The 17,182-nt window shown below is 39.7% G+C and overlaps 2 long non-coding RNA genes across 3 annotated transcripts; both read right to left on the reverse strand.

Moving 5' to 3' along the window:
• Window positions 1-252: 252 nt before the first annotated feature.
• Window positions 253-1,486, reverse strand: LOC149941275 (uncharacterized). 2 transcript variants are annotated; one of them, XR_016481318.1, is made up of 4 exons: window positions 1,404-1,486; window positions 1,179-1,338; window positions 998-1,103; window positions 253-883 (listed from the first exon to the last, which is right to left on the reverse strand). It is a non-coding gene; the product is annotated as an uncharacterized LOC149941275 (long non-coding RNA). The 2 variants fall into 2 exon arrangements; XR_016481317.1 differs by having other exon boundaries at window positions 253-886.
• A 1,368-nt stretch (window positions 1,487-2,854) lies between these two features.
• Window positions 2,855-3,737, reverse strand: LOC149941276 (uncharacterized). Its single transcript, XR_016481375.1, has 4 exons — window positions 3,656-3,737; window positions 3,431-3,590; window positions 3,236-3,341; window positions 2,855-3,124 (listed from the first exon to the last, which is right to left on the reverse strand). It is a non-coding gene; the product is annotated as an uncharacterized LOC149941276 (long non-coding RNA).
• Between the last annotated feature and the right edge of the window lie 13,445 nt (window positions 3,738-17,182).

The raw sequence follows: 17,182 nt of genomic DNA on the forward strand, positions 1-17,182 counted from the left end.
TTATCATTTTTCAAGTTTCCAAGGGAAAAAGAACGGTGAATACGCGTTTTTTACATAGGTTTATTTTTACTTTAACTTTCTTATTGAAATTTCAGTTCCCTATCATAGTTGGATAATGTAAAAAACGAGAAACTGACAAATAAAACAACGGAATACCTACACTTTAACCATAGGTTTTGCTCTAATCATTTCACTGACGAGTTTTATGAATATAAAAACTAAAAATAGTCTAATACCATCAGCTGTGCCAACAATATTTTATTAACACTACTCATTTTCCAGTACAGTTAGTGAAGTATAAAGAAAAACATCTAAGGGTTCTTAATGTGGTTTAAAAAATTTACTGACAATTAATATACTAAAATGTATAGCATATCCATACGCGACATATGAACATGGGTTGGAAGAAAGCGCGTTGGTCACAAACGCATCACAACCAATTTCAGAGGAAAACACATTGAATGTTCTAGATGAACATAATTACACTTTGTCCAACAGTATTTCATGCGAAAATTCAGAAAATGGTAATTGAAATTTGAAACTGTCTATCTCAATAATAAATAATTTTAATAAATTACATTACTTTAGTTGTTAATCACAATGGTAAAAGAACTTTAGATTTAAACACGCAATTGTCATCATCTTCTAAACACATTCGAACAGAGCATATGCAATTCAATTGAGAGTCCAAATCTACTTAAACAAAATGTCCTTAGCTATATATCAGGATATTTAATCCATCGCTGTTTTTCCAACCACCAATGCTTCTCTTGCCTCAGCCAACTCAAAAAGAACAATCCAATTATTGATCCTACAAATGTGCTCTCCTTCTTCAAGTTTTTCAAAACAACAAAGAACTCTTCTTTTGGTAGCCTTATAGTACCTACTGACAATTTTTTAAAGTTTATTACAGAAACAAATGAGGTATTTGATACTATAGCTTTAAACTACTATCTCACATGCCAAATGTCAAAGAGCGTATGGAAAAATTTATTACACGTCGAATTGACAAGACTTGGTTTCAAGCATCAATAGATTCAACATGTCCAACTGTATTTCAAAACATGATAAGTTTCTTCGTTGAGTTTTGCATGCACAGTGCCCTGAAAAAACAAGATCTCAATCATGATTACAAAAAGACACAGGAAATTGATGAAGATACAGCACTAAACTCATACCTCATATTCGTCTTTTTTGAACTACTTCGAAGCTTTATCTTATATATTTATTTCTTATTTATTTTCATTAAGTTATTTGATCTTATTTCATTTCCAATATATTAATTTCTATTGTTATTGTTGTTAGGCCTTGGCTATTTATGTTTCCCATTATTTTAGGCTGTTAAAAAGAGTTGACACTTCAATATTCAAATATAATATTTAAAAATAATTAGTTGTACTTACTTGCGTCATAAATTCACATGAAACAACCATTTCACATTTTATTTAAATTTTTTAGTATCAGAAATAAGAAAATAATCGGTGCCATATTGCGGATGTAACAAAAATCTTCTTTTTTTTTTCTTTTTTTTTTTGAGATACACACACATCGGTGTCGACCCGAGGCCTTAGACACCAGCACACACACAATAACTGATTAATCAGGGTGAGATATGTGTAACGGCCACGCCAACGGGGGGATACGTGGGGACAGGGGTGGGGACACCCTTGGCGGAAGTATTCCGACCACCCGTTAGGGGATTGGTGGTCGTCCTCACACGGCCATCCACAAACTCTGCCTCCCGGACGCCTGGGATTACAGGAGTGAGCCACTACTCCCGGCAACAAAAATCTTCTAAAAAAATTAACTAACGACACCCTGTAGCACCCTGGTAGTGGGATCCTGAACTTCATTTGTAATTTCTTCTATTCGCGCGTGCGTCAAAAACTGGTAACGAAATTTTAACATTGCGGGAATAGGAAGAGACGCCTCTCAGTAGCGAAGCGACTTTACCCTCTCTGCATATCAGAGAGGGTAAAGTTGCTTCGCTACTGAGAGGCGTCTCTCGTTCAAAAATCCGTATTTATTTTTTTCGGCGAAAATGCCCATAGGATCCGAACGTTTGATGGCGCTGCAAGCGTATCCGGAAGTCCTAGCGCGCGATTCAATATTCAGTTTAGTACGACGCAAAAATTGATTCGTTTTTAATTTACATTTTAAGTAGTTTTTAAATGTTTTAAATATGCCTGGACCATTGTGTTCCGCCGTAAATTGTTCTAATACGAAAAATAAGAATTCTCGATTATCATTTTTCAAGTTTCCAAGGGAAAAAGAACGGTGAATACGCGTTTTTTACATAGGTTTATTTTTACTTTAACTTTCTTATTGAAATTTCAGTTCCCTATCATAGTTGGATAATGTAAAAAACGAGAATCTGACAAATAAAACAACGGAATACACTTTAACCATAGGTTTTGCTCTAATCATTTCACTGACGAGTTTTATGAATATTAAAACTAAAAATAGTCTAATACCATCAGCTGTGCCAACAATATTTTATTAACACTACTCATTTTCCAGTACAGTTAGTGAAGTATAAAGAAAAACATCTAAGGGTTCTTAATGTGGTTTAAAAAATTTACTGACAATTAATATACTAAAATGTATAGCATATCCATACGCGACATATGAACATGGGTTGGAAGAAAGCGCGTTGGTCACAAACGCATCACAACCAATTTCAGAGGAAAACACATTGAATGTTCTAGATGAACATAATTACACTTTGTCCAACAGTATTTCATGCGAAAATTCAGAAAAGGGTAATTGAAATTTGAAACTGTCTATCTCAATAATAAATAATTTTAATAAATTACATCACTTTAGTTGTTAATCACAATGGTAAAAGAACTTTAGATTTAAACACGCAATTGTCATCATCTTCTAAACACATTCGAACAGAGCATATGCAATTCAATTGAGAGTCCAAGTCTACTTAAACAAAATGTCCTTAGCTATATATCAGGATATTTAATTCATCGCTGTTTTTCAAACCACCAATGCTCCTCTTGCCTCAGCCAACTCAAAAAGAACAATCCAATTATTGATCCTACAAATGTGCTCTCCTTCTTCAAGTTTTTTAAAACAACAAAGAACTCTTCTTTTGGTAGCCTTATAGTACCTACTGACAATTTTTTAAAGTTTATTACAGAAACAAATTAGGTATTTGATACTATAGCTTTAAACTACTATCTCACATGCCAAATGTCAAAGAGCGTATGGAAAAATTTATTACACGTCGAATTGACAAGACTTGGTTTCAAGCATCAATAGATTCAACATGTCCGACTGTATTTCAAAACATGATAAGTTTCTTCGTTGAGTTTTGCATGCACAGTGCCCTGAAAAAACAAGATCTCGATCATGATTACAAAAAGACACAGAAAAGACTGGACAGGAAATTGATGAAGATACAGCACTAAACTCATACCTCATATTCGTCTTTTTTGAACTACTTCGAAGCTTTATCTTATATATTTATTTCTTATTTATTTTCATTAAGTTATTTGATCTTATTTCATTTCCAATATATTAATTTCTATTGTTATTGTTGTTAGGCCTTGGCTATTTATGTTTCCCATTATTTTAGGCTGTTAAAAAGAATTGACACTTCAATATTCAAATATAATATTTAAAAATAATTAGTTGTACTTACTTGCGTCATAAATTCACATGAAACAACCATTTCACATTTTATTTAAATTTTTTAGTATCAGAAATAAGAAAATAATCGGTGCCATATTGCGGATGTAACAAAAATCTTCTAAAAAAATTTAACTAACGACACCCTGTAGCACCCTGGTAGTGGGATCCTGAACTTCATTTGTAATTTCTTCTATTCGCGCGTGCGTCAAAAACTGGTAACGAAATTTTAACATTGCGGGAATAGGAAGAGACGCCTCTCAGTAGCGAAGCGACTTTACCCTCTCTGCTAATAGAAAGGAGCGGGGATGGCGGCACAAATGCTTATGGAGGAGAAATGGTGAGGAGATTGAGAAGTTTGAACAAAAAGATAACGAGCGCGCGCAAGAGCGGGGGGCACTGTCGGGGAGGGAGAGTATGAAAGGCCAAGACATGATGCAGGGAGCAACTATTAGGGGTAAGCCGACGCATCAGCGCCCCCCTAATAGCGGCAAAGCGGGGGCAGGTAAACACAAAATGGGTGAGATCTCCCAGGACGGCACACGTCCTGCAGAGAGGGGTAGGTGATCTATTGAAGCGAAACAAGACCGCCGGAGTTGGGAAACGATCCACGAGCGCCAGAAACAAGGAACGCTCCAAGGCGCGACGAAGACGCAAGTTCCATAAGGTCGGGTAACCAGGGGAGGGACAGACCGAATATAAGAAACGACCCACCGAGAGCGAATCCCAGTGGGTCTGCCAGGACGAGAGAAGGCCCGTGGCAAGGATTCTCCGACACTGAAAGCCATCGGCGGGGGAAAAAACAAATGGCACAGTCGGTGACTCCACCGCAGCACGAGAAGCACGATCTGCCAACTCATTCCCGAGAATTCCGACATGCGCCGGAGCCCAGAGGAAAGTAAAGAGAGCCTGGGGGAAACCACGAAGGCGGCCCAACAGAGGGAACAGCAGGGGATCGGAGTGATCAGGGCGGCTGAGTAACGCCAAGGCCGAACGGGAGTCGGAGCAGATTACTGCTTCCAGGATGTTGTGATCGAGCGCGAATGTACGAAAGGAGCATGTGACGTCATGATTAGAGACATGGAATGCGAGACCGGAGTAGGCAGCCTGTGGAAGGCGAGACCCATCCGTGTAAACTAGACACATCGTATCTGGAAACAGGTGAAGGCGATTCAAGAAGTCCGCCGCGAGTGCAGGGGGCAAGCAGGTGGATTTAGCATGTCGGCACCAATCAAAGTCAAAGACAAAGGGGGCCCTATTCCAAGGGGCATACATCGGCACCAAAGGCTGGCGCAGGAGCGATTGGAAGACTTCAGGAACACTATGGATCAAGGCAAGATGAGCCAACGTACCACGAAACGAGGTGGACGTGGTATTGGTAAGCGCCATCCAGTCGGTAAGACAATGAGTTAAAGGACAAGACTGGCAGTGAACTCCATACCTCAGCGTCAGGAAATCACGATGGAGGGATAGGGGTGGCACGAAAGAAACCACCTCCAATGCCCCAACAGCCGTAGAGCGAGGAGCGCCAGTAACGAGACGAAGGCAAGCGTTCTGTAAGGAGACCAGGGAGGCTATTCTCTAATTTATCCCGATCTCACTCTCGATGTCGAAGGCGATCACTTCGATCGAGAAGTCATTTCTCGATAATCGCTATTCTATACTTCATCGAAATCGACTTCGAAGTGATACATCTCGACTCTCGACAAGCGAGTAGACCACTAGGGTTCTACATATTTCCGGTTGTAATCGCGCATAGGCTCTCTATTTTCCAACCAATAAGAATACACCATCACAAAAACAGCTGATTACATCGCCCATGTTTTATAGTTTAGAGAAAGGATATTTATTTTCATTGTAATACTACAGTATATATTTAAAGTCCAAATAGAGCTCGGCGAAACAGCTAAATTACCGCTAAAGTTTTGATTAACCATAAAAATTACGATTAACTGTTTATCCATGGATATTATCCACGGCTATATAGCAATTTAACATGTAAAATAATCGGATAATTTTCGTTTGTGGATAAAAATGAATAAAGTTATTATTTCTTATCCAAACGTCGAGCTCTGAGTCCAAAGGATTTATTGTTTGGTCTCTTATAACTTTTATCTTTGAAAATTACGCCTATTATCGATTTCTAAGGCTATATTTAACAATACAAGCCGAGCTATAGCAAGCGCCATTGCTTTTTTCCCTAAGAAAGACGGTTTGGTTAGTGGTAGCTTTTTGGCAACACGGGAGAAGGGGGGGGGGAGGTAGTAATTTTTTTTTATTTCTAATCAGCTAGGCTAATACCCAAGGCACCACCTTAGGCCTAAGTCATCAAGCGACTTTTGAAGCCATTTATTCAGGTGGCCGGGTTACAATGCGTAGGAGGGTGGTGGCAAGCCCTGCATTCCAAGAGATCAAGCCAACAGCTCCCTACACTAACTATTACCGTTAACCTCGACAAGTTTTTATGGAAGGGGAAACCGAAGAACTCGGGGGAAAACCCCTTAAACCAGTGGGGAGAGAACTTGCAAACTCAACGCAGAAGGAGTTATTCCGAGTTTTCACCCAGTGCCACAAGCTGGGATCGAACCCGGCTCCTCTTGCTGCGAGGCGAAAGTGCTAACCACTCCGCCACCAACGATGATTGGTTGAAACCTCTGTCGAAAGCGATCTCGTAAGCTTCGGACATAGAAATCTCATAGGTAACTAGAATGCTGCCGCCTACGGCCGAGCTTGACGCCAGTTCGCCTTGAACCTTCAGCCAATGAGAGGCCGTAGAGTGGTTCCGCCAAGGAGGATAATAATCCTCCTTGGATCCGCTACTATAGCGGGAGATAGGAGGCGTCATTCTCTCTGGTGACATTAAATTCTTGGCAGAACCACTCTTTGAGCTCTGATTGGCTGAGATCTGGCTATCGTCTGCCACGGCGTTTGGCCCATTTGCCAGTTACACGGCAGCATTCTAGTTACCTATGAGATTTCTATGGCTTCGGACACGACGAGATCGACTTCGAGAAGTCCATCGAATTCGAGTAGTATTTTTCGACAAATATTTTATAGAATAGCGTTTTTCGACATCTCGTGAGAGCGATTCGAGATCGAGATAGTGATGTAAGTCGGGTAGGGTATTTTTAAATAGGTATTTACCCGGGTATTTACCCCATGCACGGGTAAATACCCAAAACTAGGGTTTTTATGATTAGGGCGTTAGTTAGTATCGGGTCGAGTGGAGCTATCTGTTATCCTCCTTGTCTACATCTTTTGCTTGGTTTGGGCTTATTAGGTAGGGAAATTTGGGCAAACTACATTTTTAAAAGCAGTTTTATATTAGTCAATTTTATTTCTAGCCTGGGAGTTATTCAAAGATAAAAAAAAGGTGTTGCTTTCATATATATTGCTGTAAGGAATACAAACATTCTAACGTCAACAAAATGACAAAGTATATCAGAAAATGTTTTAATGGCCCACATGAAATGAATAAAATCCTTAATTGCTCATGTTACTGTTAGTGTTAAGCCTGGTAATAAAATAGTCATGATGAGGAGTCTGAGGAGAGCCAGGGGCAGCAGAGACTGAACTTTCAAGTGATCATCCAGATAATGAATACATAATATTTAATAGTTATCTCATATGTAATGTTACTATGTAAAATTTGCAAAAAAAGTAAAAAAACCATAATTAATATTTAATATGAGAATAACTTGATGTGTTTGTGGGTTTTTCAATTACCATATTCTTAATTGAATAAATTAAAAAATATTTAACAAAGAAATTAAAGGTGTTTATAAACACCTGGGTATTTATGTATTTTGGGTATTTACCCGGGTAAGTACCCAAGGTATTTACCCTGCGTTATAAATACCCGGGTATTTTACATCACTAGATCGAGAGAGATCTCGATCGAGAAGTGTTTTTTTTTTGAGATACACAAACATCAGTGTCGACCCGAGGCCTTAGACACCAGAACACACACAATAACTGACTAATCAGGGTGAGATATTGTAACCCTTCAGGTTCATTTTCCCCCGTATACTTATTTTTTTTTTACTTTTTCTGTGTTTTATTTACTTTTGTTATTACGTTTTCCCCGCACTCTTGACCCTCTAAATTTACAGTTTTTGTTAAGTATTCGTAAAGCCCCATACGTCAAATATCTTAGAATTCCGAGCTCTATTTAATGAAACTAATCCCCGTGTTAAATATAAATTTAATTTAATGATAAACTAAAAACTTAAATAACTTTTGAACCATACATACAAATTAATTATTGTTTATAAGCCTTATAGAACTCGATCAAACCCCACGATAAAATATAAAATTAAGATAATTAATTAAACCATTCTCTCAATATAAATTATAAACTAAATCCCTGCCTTCGGCAACGCTAAAATTAATCCCTCGCTAATTAAAGTGTTTTTATCTCGGTCACAAGACCATGGTGCAATACATTCAGCAAACTTTCCCAGCCCAGATTTCCCTAAAACTTTCCGAACTAAACCAGTAAAGCTCCCTCAGCTTACAGCGATCCCATGAAGTCATTTCAAGTCCACAAGCTTCATATTAACTATCAGGTAGCAAGATCCCAAGAAAAGCGGACGTTTTCCAAGGTTGCCGCCATAGGGTCAAGAGGGCGCCCGGACGTTTCCGCTTGGAGACAGAAAATCGGGAACCTCGAGACTCTCTGGCATTTCCCCCCCCCCCCCCCGCAATCCCAAGCGAACTTTCGTAAATCGGACAACGTCACCACCGCATGACTAGACACGAGTCTTAAATACACCAATGACCTAGGTAAAATGGGAGGTCACCAGTTGCTTTTTGTTTCAACCCCGCCCCCCAATAATCCGAACAAAACCAAGAGACAGAGCCCCAAAAAGAGAGAAGTTGAGAATTCTGGACAGAAGTTTAGAAAGCTTGACAGGACGGTAGAGAACTGGAGAGAACTCTGCTTTTGGCAGAACTCGACAGAACTCAACTTTTACCAGGAAGGAAGTCCACCTGCATTATCCGGAGAAACCATGTCGAAATAAATATAAAATAATGTGCGATGAAGTCGCGCTTAAATATTAATTAACCCTCAACGCAAACCACATGATCGGAACAACCCTCCATGATTGCCTAGATGACCCACAGCCAGGACATTCCGACCGGAAGAGTATAAGCCGATCAGTAATGAATCCGGGAAGCGTTATGCCCTCAGCATCCTCGAATCACCTGTTGATCACCCAAAATCTAGACGTACCGAGGGAAGAAAACCAGATGACCGAGACCGATTCCCTAGCCTAGCCGGACATTTCAGACCGAAACCCGAAGTACCTACGCCCCCGTCAGCTTGTGAAGTAAAATAATATAGGAAGAAACCCGCAATCCGGCCGCCAAACCGTAGACGAGTAAATAAAGAGAATTAAAGAAAAGTGTGAATAAAGAAACGCGTAAACAAGCAATCCCCAAAGACGTCCCGTTCTGTGAAGTGCGTGTGTCGGGCATCTTACGTAAACCGAGGAAAGAGAAAACCCGTAAACGGAGAGACGACAACGTAGCGGAGGACACCGAAATAGAATGATGAGTAGAATTTCCATCATAACCCCCCTACCCCCCATTGTAGAGTACCCAGGGTCGAAATACGAAGTAGCCAGTGAAAGTAGAGAAAAAGTTTTAGAAAGAAAGTTTAACCCCACGCTATTGTTCGAGAAAAAGGTTTAAAGCAAGCCCCCTCGAGGTTGAGAGTTTATTTCGCTTCGTGTATCTATACAGTTTGGACTATATATTTCCGTTCGCATTGTACCCTCGTTGTAGCCATTTTTGTTTTGTTTTATTTTGAGTTAATATTGCCATTGCTTAATTGTCGAATCTCTAATTTTAGTAATTTAATTGTAGTGTTTATTATTTAGTATAAGTGTATATTTGTTTCTGCCCCCTCCATCCTTTGAAACCAAGATGCCTGAGAGTAGGGATACCGGAACTGATCCCATAGAAAATAGTAAGAGATAGTTTCATTAACAAATTTAAGGTCAAAGAGTGTATTTTTAATGTTTAAATTCCCCTCGTATATTGGAAAAAGCTAAAAGAACCATAGTAGAGATGGCCTAACCATCACTAGAAGCGAAGTTAGATTATCCCCTCAGTTCCCCCCGCAATTTTGTTCATTTGTTTTTGTATTTTAGTGTTATTTATAAATTTGAGTGTTAAATAAAGATTTTGTGATTGATTAACGACAAAGGGTTTCCATTCTGAATTCGAATCTCCCCCTCTTTTTTATTTTTTTCTTTCCCCTGTATGTAACCCCCTCTCTCAGATTTAATTCACTCCACGATAAGGCCACGACTCGCATTTTGTCGCCATCTTCCCCCCGCCTTGGTGAATTAAAATCTATGAGCAAGGGTTAGGAATATTTACGTCCATCAATTGTATGACGAATTCCTTAAAACCTTACATAATGGCGCAGTCGGCAGGATTCAGAATAAAGGGACATTTGTCAGTCGGTTGATCACGATATCTCCTTTTTTTTCACTGTTTTTCCCCCAAGAGTGTATTTATAAGTATTAGCATCCGTAGTGTGTTGCCAGAAGCGTATAAAACCCCCCTCGATAAAATCTCTTTAAAGAACGCGATATGGAGTCCCTCAGATTTATCGATATTGTCATTGGATATCCCGCGAGAGACCTTTTAATGCTAGGAGCGCTTTTGTTTTTTTTCCTTACCTTCGTATACCAAAATAAGGCTAGGATAATTAGACCGTTTATATATGCAGGAAGAGGGGTAATAATCCTGAGTAGAAAATTGATGTATAGATCTCCTCCCACGCCCCAGATTAACCCGGAGAACAATTTGATCATGCAGATGATTCAGGCGCAAGGTCAGATGATGCAAGAGATGACCCGTGCCCTACTTGATAGGTCCCCACCTTCCCCTCCACCAGATAATCCAGCGACTACCTTGCTCCTCCAAGCGGTCCAAGTCCAAAGTAACCTAGTTGGTGAGCAAGTGGCCGCAATACAAAATCTAGCCCGCACGATGCTCAATAGATCACCCCCGCCCCCAGCCGATAATCCGGCGACTGATTTAATAGTAAGAGCTATCCAGGTACAGGGTGAATTGATGAGAGACCAGGTAGACGCCGCTAGAGGCCAAGCCGATGCAATGAGGGCCTTGTCGGAAAGGATAGGGACCGTCGATGCAGTTATATCAGGCGCGATAACCAGAAATTTAGCGCCGCAAAACACCTCGACCCCCATTAGTGGAATTCAAGGGCCACCCCAAAATTATGTTACAGTAAACGAGAACGATCCCTCTCTTTCGCGCCTCTATCAAAATCCCGTTAAGGTACCGCCCCAAAATCCGGGGACAAGTCAAGAGACCCCTCATAACCTTGGTCATTTCCGGTCACAGAATATGTCTTTTCGCCGTGGACCTAAGATCCCCCCCATAAAAGCCCGATTTAGAGGCGATGACAAAGCGAACCCCCTCAATTTCATTTTCCAATTAAAGGAATATGCCCGCGCCTCCGAAATTGATTTAAACGAGATGTTGCCCCTTATACCATTGACCCTCGAAGACCAAGCTAGTGATTGGTTTCGCGATAATTCAGGAACAATTCAAGATTGGGATAGCTTCGTTAACCAATTTAAATTAGCATATCTTGGGGTTGATTATGAGGACCGGATATGGGATCAAATTCAAACATGTAAACAGGAACTTAATGAGGAGCCCGAGGCCTATATTCGCCGATTAAAAGTGTTTTATGCCCGCCTGCTATGTAGACCTAGCGAAACCACCGTCTTACGCCAAATGAAAGCCGGCATGTTACCAGAGTTTGCCGCCCTGCTCCATCTTAAGAAATTTTCCTCGGTCGACGAATTGTTGCATGTTGTCACCCAATTAAAGCCGGTAATAGGTGTTTTCCAGAAGAACAATAGTCCTCCGGTACAAGCTCCCGCTCACCCCTGGTCTAGCTATTGCCACCTTTGTAAAAGGTCTGGCCATACCGCGAGCGTTTGCCGGACCCAAAGATCCTATCAGCCCAATAATTATAGACAGGAAATCATTCCTACCCCCATAGCACCCCCGCCCCCGCAACCTCCTTACGAAAACCGTTGTTTCCATTGTTCTCAGACGGGACATTTTGCCCGCGAATGCCCCAATCGTCCGCCTTCGCCCCCGCAATTACATGGATATTTTGACTCCACCACTACCATCCCTAAACAAGTAGTGGAATTACCCCCAAATAATGTTAATTTGATTTAACATTTTACGCCGGGTACCCACAAACTATGGTAACGACCATCAGATTATTTTTTTTCTATGCAGTATTTTCTTTATATATATATTATTGAGTTATAGTGTTTGGTTTTTTTTGCGGTCATCCAACAATCGAGTGTTTTTTTTTTATATCTCAAGTGTTTTTTTTTCATCTAACAATTCAAGTGTCGTGCTTCTTTCATCTGACAATTGGTGTCGTGTATATATACATATTTTTAATGTCGTACCCCTAAAAGGTTTTAAGATACTAGCGACACCTTACTTACTGTATAATTGAACTTTTGCATTGTCCGAGACGGACACTAACGAAGGGGAGGGATATGTAACCCTTCAGGTTCATTTTCCCCCGTATACTTATTTTTTTTTTACTTTTTCTGTGTTTTATTTACTTTTGTTATTACGTTTTCCCCGCACTCTTGACCCTCTAAATTTACAGTTTTTGTTAAGTATTCGTAAAGCCCCATACGTCAAATATCTTAGAATTCCGAGCTCTATTTAATGAAACTAATCCCCGTGTTAAATATAAATTTAATTTAATGATAAACTAAAAACTTAAATAACTTTTGAACCATACATACAAATTAATTATTGTTTATAAGCCTTATAGAACTCGATCAAACCCCACGATAAAATATAAAATTAAGATAATTAATTAAACCATTCTCTCAATATAAATTATAAACTAAATCCCTGCCTTCGGCAACGCTAAAATTAATCCCTCGCTAATTAAAGTGTTTTTATCTCGGTCACAAGACCATGGTGCAATACATTCAGCAAACTTTCCCAGCCCAGATTTCCCTAAAACTTTCCGAACTAAACCAGTAAAGCTCCCTCAGCTTACAGCGATCCCATGAAGTCATTTCAAGTCCACAAGCTTCATATTAACTATCAGGTAGCAAGATCCCAAGAAAAGCGGACGTTTTCCAAGGTTGCCGCCATAGGGTCAAGAGGGCGCCCGGACGTTTCCGCTTGGAGACAGAAAATCGGGAACCTCGAGACTCTCTGGCATTTCCCCCCCCCCCCCCCCCGCAATCCCAAGCGAACTTTCGTAAATCGGACAACGTCACCACCGCATGACTAGACACGAGTCTTAAATACACCAATGACCTAGGTAAAATGGGAGGTCACCAGTTGCTTTTTGTTTCAACCCCGCCCCCCAATAATCCGAACAAAACCAAGAGACAGAGCCCCAAAAAGAGAGAAGTTGAGAATTCTGGACAGAAGTTTAGAAAGCTTGACAGGACGGTAGAGAACTGGAGAGAACTCTGCTTTTGGCAGAACTCGACAGAACTCAACTTTTACCAGGAAGGAAGTCCACCTGCATTATCCGGAGAAACCATGTCGAAATAAATATAAAATAATGTGCGATGAAGTCGCGCTTAAATATTAATTAACCCTCAACGCAAACCACATGATCGGAACAACCCTCCATGATTGCCTAGATGACCCACAGCCAGGACATTCCGACCGGAAGAGTATAAGCCGATCAGTAATGAATCCGGGAAGCGTTATGCCCTCAGCATCCTCGAATCACCTGTTGATCACCCAAAATCTAGACGTACCGAGGGAAGAAAACCAGATGACCGAGACCGATTCCCTAGCCTAGCCGGACATTTCAGACCGAAACCCGAAGTACCTACGCCCCCGTCAGCTTGTGAAGTAAAATAATATAGGAAGAAACCCGCAATCCGGCCGCCAAACCGTAGACGAGTAAATAAAGAGAATTAAAGAAAAGTGTGAATAAAGAAACGCGTAAACAAGCAATCCCCAAAGACGTCCCGTTCTGTGAAGTGCGTGTGTCGGGCATCCTACGTAAACCGAGGAAAGAGAAAACCCGTAAACGGAGAGACGACAACGTAGCGGAGGACACCGAAATAGAATGATGAGTAGAATTTCCATCATAACCCCCCTACCCCCCATTGTAGAGTACCCAGGGTCGAAATACGAAGTAGCCAGTGAAAGTAGAGAAAAAGTTTTAGAAAGAAAGTTTAACCCCACGCTATTGTTCGAGAAAAAGGTTTAAAGCAAGCCCCCTCGAGGTTGAGAGTTTATTTCGCTTCGTGTATCTATACAGTTTGGACTATATATTTCCGTTCGCATTGTACCCTCGTTGTAGCCATTTTTGTTTTGTTTTATTTTGAGTTAATATTGCCATTGCTTAATTGTCGAATCTCTAATTTTAGTAATTTAATTGTAGTGTTTATTATTTAGTATAAGTGTATATTTGTTTCTGCCCCCTCCATCCTTTGAAACCAAGATGCCTGAGAGTAGGGATACCGGAACTGATCCCATAGAAAATAGTAAGAGATAGTTTCATTAACAAATTTAAGGTCAAAGAGTGTATTTTTAATGTTTAAATTCCCCTCGTATATTGGAAAAAGCTAAAAGAACCATAGTAGAGATGGCCTAACCATCACTAGAAGCGAAGTTAGATTATCCCCTCAGTTCCCCCCGCAATTTTGTTCATTTGTTTTTGTATTTTAGTGTTATTTATAAATTTGAGTGTTAAATAAAGATTTTGTGATTGATTAACGACAAAGGGTTTCCATTCTGAATTCGAATCTCCCCCTCTTTTTTATTTTTTTCTTTCCCCTGTATGTAACCCCCTCTCTCAGATTTAATTCACTCCACGATAAGGCCACGACTCGCATTTTGTCGCCATCTTCCCCCCGCCTTGGTGAATTAAAATCTATGAGCAAGGGTTAGGAATATTTACGTCCATCAATTGTATGACGAATTCCTTAAAACCTTACAATATGTGTAACGGCCACGCCAACGGGGGGATACGTGGGGACAGGGGTGGGGACACCCGTGGCGGAAGTATCCCGACCACCCGTTGGGGGAGTGGTAGTCGTCCTCACACGGCCTTCCACAAACTCTGCCTCCCGGACGCCTGGGATTACAGGAGTGAGCCAATCGAGAAGTGCTTACAAATACGCAGTTTTACGAACCTTGCCCAGAGTAACCGCCGTCAATTCGCCGAAATCATTTTCAACGAAAAATATTTTTCGGGTAACGTAGGACTCAAAAAGACGAAATAACGGTTAGACTATACTAAAATACTTAAAATAAAAACAGATGGCGTGAGAATACAATAGAATTTCTCTGCTTTGGGACGCGCGCATTTTTAAAAAACACAAAATTTTTCGCCAGTTCTCGAAATAGAAGGTCTTATAAAATCGGGGTCAATTGGTTTTCCCGATATATTTATATTCTCGCAAGGTAGAACTGATTGGTTTTTAACTATTTTAATCTACATTACTAGGCATATTAAAGGACCAATAATTGGCCGGTGAGCTCCAATACGAGCCGAGCGAAATTGATTTTAATTACGGAAAAAGTTCTCGAAATAGAAAGTCTTATAAAATCGGGGTCAATTGGTTTTCCCGATATATTTATATTCTCGCAAGGTAGAACTGATTGGTTTTTAATTATGTTAATCTGCATTACTAGGCCTATTGAAAGAACCAATAACTACCCGGTGAGCTCCGACACGAGCCGAACGAAATTGATTTTAATTACGGAAAAAGTTCTAGAAATAGAAGGTCTTATAAAATCGGGGTCAATTGGTTTTGCCGATATATTTATATTCTCGCAAGGTAGAACTGATTGGTTTTAACTATTTTAATCTACATTACTAGTAGAGCTCGGAATTCCTGTAACTTTTGTCGATTGGATAAAGTCTATTCACTTTGTATAATATTATATCCATTTGGATAAAATAGACCTTCTTTATTCGCAAATAAATATATTCGAAATCTGAAGCGTAACGTATAACTTTATACGTTTACATTTCCACCCCTTTTATTGACAAATATTTCAAACAAATGATTAACACATTTTCGAATAAACAAAGTCCATTTATTCATAGATAAAAATCGATAAAACATTAATTAAGAGTGGTTATCAACCAGTTTGTTTATCTATAAATTGTTAATTAAATAAATTATCCGATAAATATAGTAGACCTATTTTTTTGGATAAAAAACTTAATAGTATAACTTATTCGTTTCCGAAATGGTATTTTTTATTTAAAGATAAATTTTAAATCCGTTAAATATGGTGTTTTGTTTGCATATTTAATCTTTATTCGTTATCCGAATGGTTAACGTGGGTTGACGTAGCTTTTCCGAGACAATATATAAGTCGTGGTAGCCGGTAATAAAGTTTAATTAAGTAGTCATGGCAGACGGTGAAAGCAGTACGCGACCTGGGAAACGTTTTGTTCCCCGAAGTGACGTTTGGAAACACTACACTGTCTCGTATAGACACTCCGATGATGGTAGCTCCAATATTAAAGTGGCCCAGTGTCGTTACTGTGATAAGTAAGTAAATCGTATACCCTCGCACTTAATTTGATAAATAATTTTAATCTGAATTTATTTAACAAGCACGTCATATTCACAAGGATCAAACTCGGCTATCAGTACCGGAAACATGAAATATCATATTGAAAAGAAACATCCTCAGTATCTCGGCGCTGCTGAGTTATCAAGGGTAAGCTTTATATTCGAATCATGGTATTGCGAAAACAAAAACACTGGCGCAAATGGACAAAAAATCAACTCCGAAAGTGAGTGGGTTAAAACTTTTCTACGGTCCTTATCTGGGGTTGAGCGTCATTCCAATGCTATACCCTTAAGCTTGGGGAAATAAGAGGATATGACGAAGTGATCGTTTGCACCACATAAAAGGGAGGAAAGTTTAAATTATAATAAGAACGGCGAATGCGTTGTAAGAATACGGCAAATTTCACGAGTAAAGCAGTGTATAGTAGTACCGTAAGTAATATAAAAACTTACAATTGTAAGTGTGACACTTTCTGAGATGTTAATGCAATTTTTCCGACGGAACCTTTTTACGACACTGACACAGAATTGGATGTGCCACCGAACTTAAAAGTGTTTTATTGTCTTTGGTAGTAGTATGTTTTAGCTTGAGCGTGCTTTAGGAACTCGGGGTCTCTGTGCCGAACTAAACCTGGGATACTCTGAAATTCAGTTAGGGGATAATTGTTGTTAATTTTCTTATAGTAGCGTCAAGTACTAGCTTGTAGATTTCACTCTTTCCTTCCTTTTGCTTACTATTAATGTATTAGATGGCTTATTTACTTAAATAGTTTACTTACCATCAGACCAAGTAGACTAAGCCCAGTGGCGTAGATATGTGGGATTTCCTTGGTTTTACCTTTTTAGTGTACTAAATATTCACCCACTTAGCTTTCACATAGTTCGACCTCCGGGTTGTCAAATTTCTGACCACGCCACTTAACCGTAGTAAGTGTAGA

This window comes from Leiobunum rupestre, chromosome 6, assembly GCF_980474605.1.
Source record: "Leiobunum rupestre chromosome 6, qqLeiRupe1.1.hap1, whole genome shotgun sequence".
NCBI lineage: Eukaryota > Metazoa > Arthropoda > Arachnida > Opiliones > Sclerosomatidae > Leiobunum > Leiobunum rupestre.